Below are 18,325 nucleotides of genomic sequence, written 5' to 3' on the forward strand. Positions count from 1 at the left end.
GACTCTGCAAGTTCAAATGCAGGACCATGTAGCTCGGTTGTCGGACAGTCCAGAAAATGCAGTGCGCTCAGCCGGGCAGGAGAAGTCGTGCATGACTCCAATGGCTTGCTGCAGTCAGCGAGTAATGCATAGCTGCAGCTGCTCCCTGCAGTGTTGCCTTGTTTGCTCTGATCAAGAATATCATCACCAAGGAGTGAAATTGCTAAGTCATGCACCAGATCGTGCATCATGAAGACTGTGTCATGTTCACCATATGCTCGACAAGTCTGCATCAAAAGTACATATCAGTGACAGGCCCAAGCACACTAGTAACTTATTTGGCAGAACTCTACAGTATGTTACATATGACGTTTCTTAGGCAAAAAGGACTTGGCGAGTCAGATGCCGGGTGTCAAGCAGGAGCAAAAGGCCGAAAGAAGTATTTCTAGAAAACTCTACAGAACTAGGAGTATCTTTATTAAATTGAAATATATGTCATGAGACAAGGTGCATAGTTGCAACTAAGGGTAGAAGTGCCGAAGATGTTTGAAAGTTCCATGGGTTGCCCACATGTACCGTCCTCTCGCTGGAGTAGATAAGTAACCGGTCGGATGATCTGGCTATGAAGAAGGGGCCTTTCCATGGAGAAGAGAGCTTGTGCTTGCCCTCCATGTTCTAGATATGTCGAAGCACAAGATCACTATTGACGGCTGCTAACTACCAAATCCAGCCGTAAATTATCTCAAAAATAAAGAGAAACTAGCAATTTTTACACGTGTATTTCTTGTCCATAGGGTGGGTGTATGTAACAACCCAGCCCTTTGGATGGGCCTCAGTGTAGGTGAGCCAATGGGCCAGTTTCATGTTACACTAGCGACCAAAAACAATGTAGCGTCGGAGATAGTCCCACTGGAAGTGGAGCGCGAGCTAGATCAGCTTAAAAGGCCGGTCTCGGGAAGCTGTTAACTTCGGTTGCAATCTTTTGCGTGAAGCAAGGACGAAAGAGTAAGACTTATTAGGCATTGTATAGGCCTGTGTATTTGTATAGGCCCATATTGGCCATGTCGGCCCATATTGGGCATGTACTTCTTGTAACCCAAGCCATTGGCACTATATAATGAAAGGTCAACCCCCCGTTAAGGTGTGTGGTGTTTCCCATCTCTCTCTACCTTTCTACATGGTATCAGGAAAATCTCGATCCCCTTGCTTCCGCCTCTTACGCTAGGGTTTCCAACCCTTGCGCGCCGGCTGCCGCCTACCCTAGGCGCCGCCCAACCTCTCCTTCAGGCGATCGCCCTGCCATCGCCCTCCCTGCGCCGGGTCTCCCCCCTGCGCAACCCCTGCCCCCGTGCCGCCGATTCCCGGCTGTGCGCCACCACCCCCGGCGCATCACCCCTGATCGCGCCCCCTCCCATCGCCATGTCGTCTGCTGCTCCGACCAACTCGACCATGTCGAGTTCCTCCAGCGCGTCCTCTGGACCTGGCGACCTGGCGCCAGCTATCTTCATCCACCCGGCTACTGCTATGTGCGTGAAGACGCACATCCCCTTCACGTTGGAGATGTCCTCCAACTACCTCAAGTGGGCGTCCTACTTCAAGGTGTTGTGCGGCAAGTTTGGCCTCCGTCCGCACATCGACGCTCCTGGCACCTCCAAACCCGACGACCCTCACTGGGTCATCGCCGACTCTTGTGTCAAGAGTTGGCTCTTCGGCTCCATCGGCTACTCCGTCCTCGATCTCGCCATGCCCGGCAACGATCAGACTGCCCATCAGCTCTAGTCGGCCATCGAGGAGCTCTTCACCGCCAACCAGGAGTTGCGCGCCATCCTTCTCCTCGAGTAGTTCCACATGCTCTCCCAAGGCGACTCCACCATCTCGGAGTACTGCCAGCACATCAAGCTGAAGGCTGCAGAACTCCACGCCGTCAGCCATCCCATCGAGGGCCGCCAGCTCGTCCTTGCCATGCTTCGTGGGCTCCAACCTCGCTTCGCCAGCACCATGGACAACATCACTAACTCAACCGTCCTCCCGACGTTCTCCCGCACCCACGACATGCTGGTCCTCAAGGAGACCCGGCTGTCCAATGATGAGAAGGCCATCGCTAGCACCGCTCTTCTCGCCTCCGCGGGCTCTGGCTGTACTAGCCCGGGTGGGTGCCGCTCCACCACCTCCGGCACATCTTCCAGCGGCACTGGTGGTGGCCAGCCTACCCCCCAAGCCTGTTGGGAACCCTGGCAACAAGAGGAAGGGCGGCGGCGGCAACAGCAACAGTGCCGGCGGTGGCCGCGCACCGCAGCCCGACAACAGCGGCACCACCTCCAACCCCTACCGCCCCCATGGGCCCCTGGATTTGCTATAATCCCTGGGCGCCACAGGGGCTGTTCCCCATCGACGGCGCGACGCAGGGTGCTGCAGCCGGTGCCTGGCGCCCCGGCATCCTCGGTGCCCCTCCTCAGTCACACACCGCCTTTGCACCGGTTCAGGTGTCCCCTCCCGCGCCCAGGTGGGCCTCATTGCCGCCCTCAATCAGATGGCCCTACAGAACCAGACTCCCTGGGTCATGGACTCCAGTGCTTCATCTCATATGAGCACCACGGATGGTATACTACTCGCCCGCCTTCCTTCTCATTCTTTCATCACTGTTGGCAATGGTCACACTATTCCTATCACCTGTCGTGGCGAGTCCGTCCTTCCTACAGCAGCATCCAATTTTGTTCTTAGCAATATTCTAGTTGTTCCATCCCTTGTGCGCAATTTCCTATCCGTTCGCCAATTTACTAGGGATAACAACTGTTCCATTGAATTTGATGCATTGTGTTTTTCTGTGAAGGATATTCTGACCAATCGCGTGATGCTTTGCTGCAATAGTGATGGAGACCTCTACACCATCCCCACTGCCCCACCAGCACTGCAAGCCCACCTCGCCATCTCCACCGACCTCTGGCATCACCATCTCGGCCATCCTGGCTCCTCCGCCATCGACATCCTAAGGAATAATCAGTTCATCCATTGTAATAAGGTACCAAACACTATCTGTCATTCGTGCCAGCTTGGGAAACATGTGCATCTCCCGTTTTCAGCTTCTAGTTCTTCTACCTCTAGGCCTTTTGAACTAATGCATTGTGATGTTTGGACATATAGTGTTGTTGGCGCTCAGTATTACCTCGTTTTACTCGATGAATTTACCCATTTTTGTTGGACCTTTCCTCTTGTCCACAAATCCGAGGTAGCTACCCATATCGCCTCCTTCTGCAACCTAGTACAGAATCAGTTCAACCTTGCCGTTAAAACCTTCCAAGCTGATAAAGGCAAAGAGTTCGTAAATAATGCCCCCGCCACCCTGTTTACTTCTTGCGGCATTCTTTTACGTCTCTCCTGCCCCTACACTTCCCCACAAAATGGCAAGGCTGAGCGTGTTCTTCGTACGTTAAATAACATCATCTGCACCCTGCTTATCCATGCGCACATGCCTCCCCCTACTGGGCTGAGGTCCTCAGCACGGCCACCTATCTCTTGAATAGGCGCCCGAGTTCTGCCATCCAGAATGGCATCCCCTTCTCGCTGCTGTACTGCTCGCCACCAGATTACTCCCTTCTCCGTGTCTTCGGGTGCCTCTGTTAACCGAACATGACCGCCACAGCTCGCCACAAGTTGGCGCCTCGCTCCACCGCCTGCGTGTTCCTCGGATATCCCTCCTCCCATAAGGGTTATCGCTGTCTCGACCTCTCCACGCGTCGCATAATCATCTCTAGACATGTCGTCTTCGATGAGACATGCTTCCCGTTCAGTTTATACTCACCCAAGTCGTCTACCGGCGACTTGGATTCTCTTCTTGCAGGCTCTGCCGTGTCAGTGCATTACACTGCTGCCACGGCCTCTCTCGAGGCTGCTCAGTCGCCTGTCGACGTCGAGCAACCGCCTCCCGCCGGGCTCACCTTGAGGAGCTTCCTGACGACCCCGCCATCCTATGGCGTTGTCCCCTCGTCGTTCCGGGACCTCGGCGACCTGCTGCGGCTGCCTCGGCTCCTCCATCTACTGCGGCTGCTCCTGTAGCACCTGTGCAGTTTCGGTCCCGGCCACCAGATGCCTTCGGCCGCGTCTACAGCCGGCGTGCCCGGGATGACCTCCCTGGACTTGCCACGCCGCCAGTCCAGCCTCCACCGCCCTCCAGCCGGCCCGTCACTTGGCAGCAGACAGGCTCGCTCAAGCCTGTCCATCGGCTTGGTTTCCCGCCGCCTCCTTCGTCACCAGTGCCCACAGCACAGGTCGCCCTCGTCTCCACCGCCGTCTCCCCGATACCGGGGAACTATAGGAGTGCACTTGCCGACCCCGAGTGGCGTGCTGCCATGGCGGACGAGTGCCAGGCCCTCATCGACAACAACAACTGGCGTCTCGCCCTGCGACCACCCGACGGCCGACGCGAACATTGTGACTGGCAAGTGGATTTATAAGCATAAATTCCACTCCGACGGTTCCCTTGCCCGTCACAAGGCTCGCTGGGTTGTTCGCGGCTTCACTCAGCGCCACGGCATCGACTACGATGAGACCTTCAGCCCCATCGTCAAGCCGGCGACGATTCGCGTCGTCCTCAGCATCGCCACTTCTCGGAGATGGCCGATCCACCAGCTGGATGTGAAGAATGCTTTTCTTCACGGTCACTTGGAGGAGACCGTCTACTATCAGCAGGCTCCAGGCTTTGTTGACCCTGCTCACCCGACCATGTGTGTCTCCTGCAGCGATCCCTTTACGGCCAAAAGTAGGCTCCTCGGGCGTGGTACCAGCAGTTCGCCACCTATCTTCATCAGCTTGGCTTCTCCGCCTCGGCGTCCGACACCTCCCTCTTTGTGCTCCAAGATGGGGGCGCTACGGTGTACCTGCTTCTCTACGTCGACGACATCGACTCCGACTCTACTGCAGCGCATCACCGAGCGTTTGCATTCGGAGTTCGCCATGAGGGACCATGGTGATCTTCACCACTTCCTGGGGATCTCCGTCACGCGTTCCTCCGACGGGCTCTTCCTCTCCCAGCAATAGTACGTGTTGGATCTCCTCCAGCGTGCAGGGATGGCCGACTGTCACTCTACTTAGACACCAGTTGACGCTCGTGCCAAGCTCTCTGCCACCGAGGGCTCCCCAGTCGCCGATCCCACCGAGCGGAGTCTTGCCGGCGCCCTTCAGTACCTCACACTGACTCGACCTGATCTCGCATATGCAATGCAGCAAGTCTGCCTGTTCATGCACGATCCGCGCGAGCCTCACCTTGCGCTGGTCAAGCGCATCCTCCGGTACGTGAAGGGTACTCTTTCGGCCGGTTTCCACATCGGCAATGGACCGGTCGACAAACTGGTCGCCTGCTCTGATGTCGACTAGGCGGGCTGCCCAGACTCCCGCAGCTCTACATCAGGTTTTTGTGTCTTCTTAGGAGACAACCTGGTGTCCTGGTCCTCCAAACGGCAAACCATGGTATCCCGGTCTAGTGCGGAGGCCGAGTACCGGGCGGTTGCTCACGTTGTCACCGAGTGCTGCAGGAACTCCATATTCCGCTGAAGGTTGCTACAGTCGTTTGCTGCGACAATGTTAGCGCTGTCTACATGACAGCCAGCCTGGTCCACCACCGTCATACCAAGCACATCGAGATCGGCATCCACTTCGTCCGCAAGAAGGTGGCTCTGGGCGAAGTTCGTGTTCTTCATGTGCCGTCACAGTATCAGTTCACCGATATTATGACGAAGGGGTTACTTGTCCAGCTGTTCCAGGATTTCAGGTCCAGTCTTTGCGTCCGACTGCCTGACGCTTCGACTGCAGGCAGGTATTAGGCATTGTATAGGCCCATATTGGGCATGTACTTCTTGTAACCCAAGCCATTGGCACTATATAATGAAAGGTCACCCCTCCCCCCATTAGGGTGTGTGGTGTTTCCCATCTCTCTCTACCTTTCTACAAGACCAAGAGAGTTAATTAGCACGTGTGGTCTGTTCAACGTGTAGAAGGAATTTTAACCGTTTTCTAGGCCTGGGTCGTTACATAAACTATGTCATTTGGTCCAATTTACCTGTTGATAAAATTTGGCTTTTTTGTTTCACCACACACGACAGGGGTCTTAAGTTAATTTTTTGGGATGATAGATGACATCTTAACATATGTTAGAAAAAATATTAATATATTTTAATTGTTATTTCGATAGGGTAGAATATTTTATAATAAATGAATCCTTAGAATAAAAAATATAGGAAAAATATTATTCACAAAGTTCATAACTTATTTTTTAACTTACGTTGTAGTGTCCAATAATGCCCTACAAAATTTTAAATTAAGATTCAACCTATGCGCAGAGAAACGAAATAGTCTAGCGAGTTGTGTGTGTGTGTGGGGGGGGGGGGTAATCAACATTACTGGAGAACAATGTTTTACAGTCGTCTAGTCGAATCTAGTCGCCATGGCACTGATAAGGTGATTAGTCAAGATTAGTCATCGATCGGGTCGATTAGTCGAGCCTAGTTGTCTGTATAGTCGTCCTATCATACCATGACCGATATGATATGTATACTATACATTAGATAGTATATATCAAGCATGAAAACTGCAATGATGGTCAGTTGGCCACTTATTTGTGAGATTCGATGAGTGGGCAGTCCAGAACTCCATGTTCCTATCTCATTCCCATACTCCATAACCTTGCTGATTTGCTACTAAAGCAGAATTTGATCGTTTTCCTAAAATCTAATGGGTCTAATGCCAGCCCAGTAGCCCAACCGCACAGTGGACGCTGCCCGTTACTGCAAATTTGATCGTTTTCCTGCTAGTCGGACGACTAATCGTGCTTAATCGACGACTAATCGGACTAATCGTGCTTAATCGACGACTAATTGGACGACTAGAATTTTAGTCGCCCAAACCTAGTCGTTGCTCCTTATCGGTGCCAAGGAAACGATAAGCCCGACTAATCACGACAAATCTCGATTAGTTGGACGATTGTAAAACATTGCTGGAGAAACACTCATCCACATTGGCTCTTCCGTGCCAGCAACCAGCATAAACGACATGGCACAAATAAATAAGTCATCCATGCCGGATTGATAATGGGCCTATGCAATTTTCAGCCATCATGAAATTGCACTGGCACGAATAATCCATTATCTGCTTCGGCTTGAAATTGGGCCAGCACAGATACCCTCATAATTATTCGCATTGGCTCAAAATTGCGACACGGATAATCCATTTTCTGTGCCGGATTATGACGGCATGTATAAGTTCTCGCCTATGTAATTTGAATTTCGGCTTGCATACAAACTCGATTGGGATGAAGTTTATATAGAAATCGATTTTTTTTTTATTTGAAGCCATTTTAATGCCCAAAAATGGATCAAAGTATGAGACAGTAGGGTCAAAGGAAATAGAATGGTCATGGGTTTGATGGCTGGATACAGCACGTGCACTTATTTTGTGTGACTTATGATTTGTGATGCGTGACTGTAGGTCTTTGATAATTTTTTTTCTATGTTCTATTTGCAAATTTCTGTTTTGACTATCCGTGCTGCCTCCAATAGAGCCGGTAGGCATAATCCGTTAGCCGTGCTCACTTCAACACTGGCAAGAGTAACCATCCTATATTGTTAGATTATGTTATTCTACTGTCTATTTTCTTAGCATAATTATCAAAATGTATATTACATAAGTTTTCTATTAACTATTACAAAAAAATAATTTAAAACTTCAGTAGTAATAGTACGTAGTCAAAGATAACTCACCGTTATTGACATTGAATGTTGAAGGAAAGTCAGTCCCAGGAGGCACACGATATATTTCTCACAGAGCTGCAAAGGGGACAATATTTTCGTAGGCATAATGAGATCCAAAGAAATCCATTGGTAGATTAGATCATATTTAACTATCTTGTGACCCTTGGGAAATATTGCGCAATAGGTAAAGCATTTCTTCAAGCAGTCATCCATACTGAAAGCATAACTTAATTTCAAGGATGCAAGAACATGTTGCGGCAAAGTGGTGTCCTCTGAAATAGTTTCATTCCAGATATAACTGTTTTTCACTGTCATCCATTCATCATGTTTCATAGACCGCAACATGGACCCAAGAGTTTGAGCCGCCAAGGTCACGCCTCCACACTTCTGGGAAATCTATTTTCCTATATCCACCAGCTTGTCTTTGTCATGTATAGCCTCAAAATCAACTTTTTGTTTAATTATATCCCAGCACATTTCATCTGTCAAGGACTTAATCTGATGTGGTTCAGTGTTTCTGCAAATTTTCTGCGCAATGTCTGCACTCCGTGTAGTTACTAAGACAATAACTTTTTTGATGCTATCACCAAAATTTAGCATATTTTTTAACTCCTCTATTTTCAGTGGGTTATCCTCCCAAAGGTCATCTAAGACAATCATAATATCCTTACTTATTTGGTGTTCATTAGCTTGGTTCTCCTTTCCTGATAGCTGTGAATCAATAGATTTACCAATTTTCTCCAAGTCAAATCTCTGGGACACATAGACCCAGACATGAGAGTAATATTTGAAATTTGTAGCACTGTAAATTAGTTTGGCAAAGGTTGTCTTGCCAATTCCTCGAATTCCATATATAGGAAGAATGACGATCTTTTCTGACTTGATTATCTCAAGTAAAGAAGCCATTATTTCCTTTTTCTCCCCATCCCTGCCTACAATTAATTCTTCTCCAACATCTAACAAATTTTCTTGTGCAGTATCAGATTCAGTGTCATTGCTGCTAGAGCCTATCAAATACTGGTGCTGATCCGTGATCACCTTATGTTCCTTTTTCAGCTTCATTTTGTGTCCATCCTCGGGAGGCTTCTGAAATGTGAACAACAAACGAAGATTTGTGGTTAAGCCACATCAACAACAAATTAGTCACTGTTTGATAGTGTGCAACTGTTCTAAAACTAAAAATTAGTAGGCTTATAAGGAACCTATGTACACACTAAAGGCGATGTTGGTTTCCTCAAAGCGATAAAATAATTCTAAATCAAAGTTGTGAGGATATCTAAGTTGGCATGGATACTTGATTTGAATTGGAGTCAAATAAACATAATACCTTTGGGTGCAGTTGTATTCCCATGATACTTAAGTTACTTTTGTATGTACATTATAAATAGTATTAGTTTACATATATGTACTCTCTTTTTAGAGCAGTACTGACTGGAAGCAATAGGTAAACAGAACACCATTCCAACGATTACTCAATCATGGTGCTGACACTTACACATTGAAAACAAAGTATTATCCACTTAAATAAATTTTCATGGCAAAACAAAGTGTGGCAATAATATTAGTTTACATATACTTTCTTTCAACATGTCATCGGTATGGCATAGTGCACATCTCTCCACCACACGTCCGATGACTCAAATGCAGCGAGCACAGTGTAACCTTCATAGGAAGCTTGCACTTTTTATTGATGAGGCTGCGCACCTTCTTAATATTAAAAATACGCAAGTCTATTGTGTGTTCGTGAATAGAATGATGAGGCTGCACTACAATAGTTCTTGGCACGTTCAATGCTCCCTACCAGTGGAGGTGGCTGATGCTCTGGACGTAATGTTCAACCTCAGCAACGATGAGTCGGAGGAGATGGAAAATGCCCTAATTGGCATGGCGCGGGATGTCATTGATGATTTACCAATTGTGGTGGTAGATGCAGTTGTTTTAGACATAATCAATAGGCGAGTTTCCACCTATTGGCTAATGCAACAGTCAAGCGACAGTCAACGTCCGACGGTGATGTTGAGTTGTGGAGACTTCACACCGCAGTCGCTGTGTGGTGCATCGCATTTGGAATAGTGGCATGGTGTTTGCAGTGTGATGAGTGATGCAGCGCGTGTTTGTTCAGTTCATGGAGGTTGTGTTGTTGTAATTGTTGTTTTACCATTTGTTTTCCCCAATTTAGGCTTTCATCCTCTTTTTATTTTAATATAATCGGCAGCTCTCCTGTCTGGTCCATGTAAAGAAATAACACTATTGCAACATTTGCCGTGTCAAAACATATTGTGATAAAAATAATATGTCATTCAATATATAGCCACAAACAAATTTTTAATGTAAAGTTTTCTATGATATTAATTACCTTGCTTCTGTCTCATTTAACTTATTGATGATCTCGACAATATCAAGCCTTTTATGTTTATCTTTCCCTAAGCAGTCCAATGCTATGTGAGTGCATATCCCTACTTGGTGGCAACATGGTTCAAGTGAGTAATCACTTCTGCATGTTGCCTGCCACCTCTTCCTCCAATTTTCCTGGACCTGAGAAATTGAGCTATCAAGATGGGCTAGTACCCTCAAATGTGAATATGACATATCATCTGATTAAATCATGATCTTATCAGAAATAAATATCATTTCTCACCTGCTTAATAAATTCACGAGAAGGCATGTCTAGGCATTTGGGGTAGCCGTTTGGTCCGGACACTATCCTCATTATTATGACACCTAAGCTGAATATGTCAAATTTTTTTGATATTTCTTTTTTATCGATGTATTCTGGTGGCTTGTAACCCCTGCATTGCATCACATGGGATGAATTTAATTGCGAGGCACAAACATGTTTTGTGATTAGAAAAAGGGTGCATTTGACTTACAATGTTCCGAAAGAAATTTGTGAGGCCCTTGTTAGTTCATCATCAAAGATCTTGGATAGTCCAAAGTCCGCAATCTTTGGCATCATGTCCTTATCTAGTAATATGTTGTCAGGTTTCAGGTCTAAATGTAAAAGAGATTCTTCCTCATGAATATATCTTAAACCTTCACATGTTCCCTTAATAATTTTGTACCTTGTATGCCAGTCAAGCCCACAAGATTCATCTGCAGTAGTTAAAACAGAAGGGTTATCAAACAATCAAATGCAAATATACAGGAACATTTCCTTCCAGCAAGGCACTGAAAATGGAGCAGAAGCATACCGGAAAGATGATTTTGAAGGCTCCCATTGTGCAAATACTCAAAGCAGAGTTCTCTGTGTGTCTCCTCAGCACGCACTATTCTTCCATCGCATTCCATACTTGTTGGCTCTATTTCATAGCAGTAACCAAGAAACTGTACGATGTTGATATGCTTAACCTTCGTGAGGTTGTCAAATTCATTTTGAAACTGCTTGAAGTCAAGATCTGGATTATTGCCATGTCGAGGTATCTTTACAGCAACATCAACTCCAGTTTTAGTCATTTCTCGTAACAACTGGAATGTTAGCTCCTCTGGTTCCATAGTTGTGCCCTGTAGCTTTCTGTCCTCCTCGTTCTTTCTGATGGTACAAAGACGACCACTACGATGAGGAAATTAGAACATATATGCATGCCAACCTACTAGGAACATATGATGGAGCAGCATTCAATCTATATGTTACCTGTAGCTCGGTGTACTCTCCCACTAGCTGGCCTGATTCTCAAAGCTCCTGCGACCAAATACGGATCAGATGCAGAGCAAGCACCAGAGTGCAGTGATAAAATTAAGGATCGTACCAGGGGCGGATCCCCCTACTCGCTGCAACCTCTCTTAGAAGTAAGGGGTAACTAGGGAAGGAGAAGAGAGAGAAAAAAAATAGAGAGAGGGAATGGGGGAAGAGAAGGGAAGAAGATAGCTGTGAGAACCGTTCAATTTAATATTATTTTAAACGAACTGCCAGTCATTAACATCCAGATGTGAGTTAACACGTGCCTGTCAGAGAGTGTGCCACGTGTTACCTCACGTCTAGAGACACGAATAACCGACACATCATTCGCCTAAAATAATATTAAATCCGGTAGTCCCGGTATGTTCTCCAACATACGCCCAGAATCAGTATATACACATACTGTTTACAATCGAATACATCACCAAAGAACCACAAAGAGCAGTTTTTACATTACCAGAGTTCGAAACTTAATATTACCAGGTCAGCATAGGAAGGTTCAAACTATTCACCATTACAAGCCTTGGGCTCACGGAAGCCATATTATATAAAAACTTAAAGATTATTATATTTACATGCTCTCACGAAACTCGATTACGATAAAACCTACTACGATGATGATGTCTTGCTCAAGGACACCATCCCAGTCTCAACGACCTACTCCTCCCCCGCACCTGGATCGGCGGGGTAGAAGTGGCCGAACACCACTTTCAGTTCACCTACAACTAGGGTTAGAAGCACCCTGAGTACAAAGGTACTCGCAAGACTTACGCAATTAAATAAACAAGGATCATGCAAAGGCTCAAATAAAAGTTTTAAGATTAAGTAATTATTACATAAACATGAGCTCTCTAAACTAACACATAGTACAATTAATTAATGTTGTCCGAACCCCCATTAAATTTTAGTAGAACATATTAAGAATAACATAGTGATTCCCGAGTTACTAAACCCACTTCAACATGACCGTAACTCTACGAGGAGTTCATGGGATAAATAGCATGCTCATAACCGAGAGCGCGGCAATTCGAATTGATTCAAACCTTGCAAGGGTGTACTACTTTACCCACACGACGCGAGGACCATGCGACTCACCCAACCGATCTCGTCAGGCAAGAGGGTACTCACGTCAACCGTTCCCAACAAGGCTCAACCGTTGAGGGTATGCCCAGCTTGCGCGTGGAGACTTAGTTCTACCGAGGACATCTCTAAAGTTTTCCTTTACATAGTTCCACTCGGGGACCCACTAAGCCTCCCTGCATAGCCCTTGGTCACGTATCTGGGACCGGGCCTCAATGATCAAGTCAAAGAAGGTAATTGGCTCATCCGTATCATTATATTAGATATGTGGTAGCACGGAAAGATGCTCAAAACCAATGTCATCCACTCGGTCCTTAATCAATCCAAGCGGACTATGCCCATGTGACTTCATTCTCTAGGCCCAACTATTCCGCTCGAATCTCGATATTACCAAACTCTTACCACCAAGCCGAACCAGTGCAACAAGGATAACCGGTAAATGTGATCCTCCAAATTATTCCTGTCTAGCGAGCAATATAAATATTCTAAGCAGGGCTAAGCATCTAGTCAGGTCAAGTGATTAACTGACTAACTAGTGCCAAGGATATGAATAAACGAATCAAGAAAGGATAATGCATGAAAATAGGTACAAGAATGCAATACATACATACATACTATATAACCCAACATTACCCGGTGAGATAACTCACTAACACAAATTAAATAGATGCAAGGAATCATGCATAGCTGCTTGCCTCGGTTAGCTTCGGACTCGACCGCGAACTGGACTCCGGGTTCAGGCTCGATGGACTCGGCGAGTTCCACGGGTTCGACCTCCGACGGTTCGGTCACTATAATGCATGAATGAGATGCATGCATTAGTGCGATGCTATGCTTATGCTTAAAATAAACTGCATGAAACGATATGCGCGAAAAGATGTACATGAAAAAACATTTTGGATATGCAACTCTGACAAAACTGGAGATTCCGGTTTGACAAAACCGGAAGTTCCGGTTTCAAAACCGGATGTTTTGATTTTCAGAACTTGACAGGCCAAAACCGGAAGTTCTGGTTTCTAAAACCGGCAGTTCCGGTTTCAGCGGGTTACTTGCGGACTGTTCGCTCCAAAGAGCCGGACCGTCCGCGACTCGACTTTCGACGCGGCGACCATGGCGCAGCGGCGGCACGGCCGTGCTCCGGCGGCAGAGCAGGGCTAGAGCGGGCCGAAGGAGGCGCTCACGGGGTGTTCTATGGCGAGGCGAAGCTCACCCATTAGTGGACGGCGAAGAGAGGCGACGAGAGAACGCCGCGACGGCGACGGGCGGTGGCGGGTGAAGGCGCTCGCCGGCGGCCCTGGACGGCAAATAAAGAGTCCAGGTAAGGAGGGGAATCGAGCGAGGAGAAGGAGAAGATGCTCCCCACGTGGGGAATCGAGCCACGGCTCACCGGAGATAACGAATCGTCGGCGAGGGCGGAGCTCAGACGGCGACGGCAATGGGGAATGGGGAAAGAGCTAGGGTTTGGGTTTGAGGGGAAAGGGCCGGTCGAACCTTAAGGTGAGTAGAGGAGTGAGGGGGCGGCACGGCAGCTGAGGATGGCCGGCGCGTGTCGCGAGGATGGCCGGCGGGGGTGGCAATGTGCGGCGCGTCGCGATTCGTGCTCTGCCCACGAAGCAGAGTAAAACTGGAAGTTCTGGTTTTTGAACCCGGAGGTTCCGGATTTTGAATTTTTCACCTCGAGATGTTACAATCTACCCCCCTTAGAGAAATCTCGTCCCGAGATTTAGATAGACAGAGATGAAAGGATAAAACTCCAAGCTTAGACGAGATAAAGATCTAGGAGATGATGTACTAAGGCATGGGTGTGGTAGAGATAGAACTTACTCATTAGAGAAGAATTTAGGGTATTCTTGACGTATCTGATCTTCATGCTCCCATGTGGCTTCATCTTTGGAATGATTGCTCCATTGAACCTTTATAAACTTCACCATGTTACGCTTCACTTTTCTTTCATCTCGGTCAAGAATGGCAATTGGGTGTTCTTCGTAGGTAAGACCCGGTTGAAGGTCAAGTGACTCAAGGTCGATAGCGTCATTTGGAACACGATGACACTGCTTCAATTGAGAGATATGGAAGACATTGTGTATTGTGGAGAGTGATTGAGGGAGTTCCAACTGATAAGCCACTGCCCCAACTTTCTTGGTGATCCGAAAAGGTCCCACATAACGTGGTGCTAATTTTCCTCTCATTTGAAAACGACGAGTGCCCTTAAATGGAGAAACCTTGAGATAGACATAATCGCCAATCTTAAGATGGAGTCTCGGCGGTGACGATCGGCATAAGTCTTTTGGCGAGATTGAGCAATGCGAAGATTCCCACGGATAATCCTGACTTGTTTTTCGGCATCTTTCACCAAGTCTGGACCAACGAAAGGTCTTTCTCCAGATTCAGACCAATTGATCGGAGTTCTACACCGTCTTCCATAAAGAGCTTCAAAATGAGACATTTTGATACTTGCTTGATAACTATTATTGTAGGAGAATTCTACGAATGGCAAGCAAGTAACCCATTTCTTTTCATATATGAGAGCACAGGATCGTAGCATGTCTTCTAAGATTTGATTGACTCTCTCGGCTTGTCCGTCAGTTTGGGGATGATAAGCAGTACTATAGGTGAGATCAGTTCCCATGGCTTCATGAAGACTTCTCCAAAAGTGAGCGACAAATTGAGGACCGCGATCAGAGACAATTTTCTTAGGAACACCATGAAGACATACGATGCGGGTAAGGTACAACTCCGCATATTGCTTGACAAGATAAGTGGTCTTGACTGGAAGAAAATGAGCCGACTTTGTTAAACGATCCACGATTACCCATATAGAATCATATCCTTGAGAAGACCCGGGTAATCCGGTGATAAAATCCATTCCGATTTCTTCCCACTTCCATGATGGGATAGGCAAAGGTTGAAGGGTACCGGCAAGTTTGAGATGTTCGGCCTTAACCCTTTGGCAAACATCGCACTCAGAGACGTACCGAGCAATTTCTCGCTTCATGCGAGTCCACCAAAATTTTTGCTTGAGATCTTGATACATTTTAGTACTGCCCGGATGAATGGAGAATTGAGAAATATGGGCTTCCTCTAGGATAATTCGCCTGATGTTATAATCCTTAGGCACCACAATACGCTTCCCAAAGAATAGAACTTCTTCATTATACGTAGAGAAGCATCGAGCTTTGCCCTCCTTCATTAATTCCCGAATTCGAGCCATACCCTTATTCTTCTTTTGGGCCTGCTTAATTTGATCATAAAGATCGGATTTGACCATGAGAGTAGCAAGATAGCCTTCTTTGACTATGGAAATTCTAAGTTTCCAGAGATCGTCACAAAGAGTATGCACAGGAGGAGCTATGGTCAAGCAGTTGCATTGAGCCTTCCGGCTTAGTGCATCGGCGACGACATTCGCCTTACCGGGATGATAGTGCACTTCAACGTCATAATTCTTGATTAATTCAAGCCATCGATGTTGCCTCATGTTAAGGTTAGATTGAGTGAAAATGTACTTGAGACTCTTGTGATTGGTGTAGATATTGCAATGATTGCCGAGCAGATAGTGACGCCATATCTTTAGAGCATGGACAACAGCCGCAAGCTCTAAATCATGGGTAGGATAATTTTCTTCATGTCGCTTGAGTTGACGAGAAGCATAGGCCACTACTCGGCCTTCTTGCATAAGAACACAGCCAAGGCCGAAGCGAGAAGCATCGCAATAAACATCGAAGCTCTTGGAAATATTTGGCTGTGTAAGAACAGGAGTGGTAGTGAGACGATCCTTAAGAGTTTGGAAAGCTTCTTCACAAGCTTGAGTCCACTCAAACTTAACTCCATTTTTCAATAACTTAATCATTGGCTTCGCAATTTTCAAAAAGTTCTCAATGAACCGGCAGTAATATCCCGCAAGTCCAAGAAAACTCCGAATCTCAGAGATATTTTGAGGTTGCTTCCAATCGAGGACATCTTGCACCTTGCCAGGATCCACAGCAATACCATCTTTAGAAAGAATATGACCGAGAAAGGATACTTTTTCAAGCCAAAATTCACATTTGCTAAACTTAGCATAAAGACGATGCTCTCTAAGTTTTTGAAGGACAATATGAATATGACGAGCATGATCTTCCTGGTCTTGGAATAAATGAGAATATCATCGATAAAGATGATCACAAAGACATCAAGTTCCTCCATGAAGATGCTATTCATCAGATACATGAAATAAGCCGGAGCATTGGTGAGGCCGAAGGACATGACAGTGAATTTATCGAGGCCATATCTAGTAGAGAAAGCTGTTTTTTGGAATGTCCTCCATTCGAATCTTGATTTGATGATAACCCAGCCTTAAATAAATCTTGGAGAAATAACGAGCTCTCGAGAGTTGATCAAATAAGATATCAATCCGAGGAAGAGGATATTTGTTCTTGATGGTGACCTCATTTAACGGACAATAATCAACGCACATCTGCAAACTACCATCTTTCTTTTTCACAAAGAGAGCCGGGCATCCCCAAGGAGAGGAGCTCGGACGAATAGAACCCTTGTCCAATAAAGTCTTGAGTTGTTTCTTCAATTTCTTCAACTCGTTGGGAGGCATTCGGTAAGGCTGTTTAGAGATAGGAGCAGTCCCGGGCATGAGCTCTATGACGAACTCCACCTCACGATCAGGAGGCATACCCGGTAATTCTTCCGGAAAGACATCTAGATATTCACATACCACAGGAATATCTTCCAATGCTGTAGCTTTAGTACTCGGCAAGGCATATAAACAAGATTCCGTCTTGGCAAGAGAGAGTAGAACTCTCTTTCCGGAGGGATGCAAAAGATCGATAGTGTGGGCCCATATTTGATGACTCCATCATGCTTACCCAACCAATTCATCCCAAGAATTACATCTAAACCCATATGATCTAGGACGAGAAGATTAGCTTGAAAAGTAACTCCCTCAATGAGAATTGGAACCCTATCCACAAAGTTTCTAGAAATGATCTCTCCACCCGGTGATTCTATATAATATGACACTTGTAGGTTTTGCATCTCAAGCTTATTATGCAGCATAAATTTCTTATTGATAAATGAAAAAGTTGCTCCAGGATAAAAAAGAACCATCGCAGGGTGAGAATTGATTAGGAGCGTACCCATGAGAACTTCGGAATTCTCCGGAATTTCCTCAGTGGTGGTGTAGTTGAGACGGCCACGCTTAGGAGCTTGTTGTGGCTTGGCTTCTTGGCGCTATGCTTGAGGTAGAGGGTTATTGGGCCTGAGTGCATTGAAGGCACCGCCACACCTCGGAGAGGGACAATCCCTGGAGAAATGGCCTGTGCCACCACAATTGTAACACGGGCCCTTTGCGGCAACACTTGGGTTGCTCCAATAGGCATTGACTGGCCTAGAAGCTTGTCCTTGAGGAGGTTGAGGATTACGCACAATCCACATAGGACGGGGAGGTTGAGCTCCCGGCGCCCGAGGTGGAAGAGGAGAAAACCCCAGATGTGGACGTGAGGAGCTACCGCCTGCCGAGGTAGGAGCGGGACGCTTGTTCTTGGCCTCAAGATTATTTATCTTATGCTCAGCTCTGATGGCTATATTCACCAAGTTATTGAAGTCTTCAAACTTAGTAGTGGAGAGCTTGTCTTGCAATTCTTCAGAAAGCCCATCATACAGGCGTTCTTGCTTCTTGGCATCGGTGGCCACTTCTTCAGGTGCATATTGGGAGAGAGTGTTGAAGATATTCACATATGCCATCACATCACGATTTCCTTGAGTAAGATTCAGAAATTCTTTCTTCTTGATATCCATTATACCCTTGGGAATATGGAAAGAGTGAAAAGCTGTGCGGAACTCCTCCCATGTGAAGCGGTGA

The sequence above is a fragment of the Panicum virgatum genome, chromosome 1N (assembly GCF_016808335.1).
Source record: "Panicum virgatum strain AP13 chromosome 1N, P.virgatum_v5, whole genome shotgun sequence".
NCBI classification, from domain to species: domain Eukaryota; kingdom Viridiplantae; phylum Streptophyta; class Magnoliopsida; order Poales; family Poaceae; genus Panicum; species Panicum virgatum.